This window comes from Calidris pugnax, unplaced genomic scaffold, assembly GCF_001431845.1.
Source record: "Calidris pugnax isolate Ruff unplaced genomic scaffold, ASM143184v1 scaffold51, whole genome shotgun sequence".
In the NCBI taxonomy this organism is placed as follows: Eukaryota; Metazoa; Chordata; class Aves; order Charadriiformes; family Scolopacidae; genus Calidris; species Calidris pugnax.
In genome coordinates this window covers 1,806,809-1,807,489 of record NW_015090797.1, presented here as the reverse complement: position 1 = coordinate 1,807,489, position 681 = coordinate 1,806,809, and positions in this window count along the sequence as shown.

The following is a 681-nucleotide window of genomic DNA, read 5'->3' as shown; positions in this document are numbered from 1 at the left end:
GGAAAAAAAAAAAAAAAAGCTAAGCCGCTAAGCAGTAACAGTTGAGCGAAACTTGCCGAGGCTTCCCGGGGGTCCCCGGGCCGGGCACCGCCGTTGTCCCCCCCCGCATCTTCCCGCAGCATCGACCGTCCCCTACCGCGCACGGGCGGGGACGGGTCCGTCCGTCCGTCCGTCCGTCTGTCCTTCCTTCCTCAGCAAGTTGTCCCCTCGCCCCCCCCTCTTCCCCACACAATCTCAGCACCCCACAAGTTGGCGGGTTGGCATTTATTTCTCCCCTCCTTCCCCCCCCACCTTTAGCTATTGCGGGGTGTACCGGCGTGGCCCCGCTGCCCCCCAACGCCGGCTGCCCGGGGACCGGGGAGGGAGTAGCGCTATTCGCGGAGCGGCGAGCAGCGGTCCCCGTTGCTTGCCGTGCCGTGCCGTTCCCATTGGCCGTGCGGGCCGCCAAGGGGAGCGAGCGACGGGGAGGCGGCGGGGGAGCTGCCAGCAGCAGGCAGGGAGGCGGGCAGGCACCGGGCGAGCGCACACACACACACACGGCAGGCGGAGGCTGCTGGGGTATTGTTATCATTGTGCTTCAGCGGAGGGTTTTGCGTGCAGGGGGAGGGGTGGAGGGAGGGGAAGAAAGAGAGAGGGGAGGGGGGGAATAGGGAGAGAGAGAAAGTGCGGGGCGAGCATGCA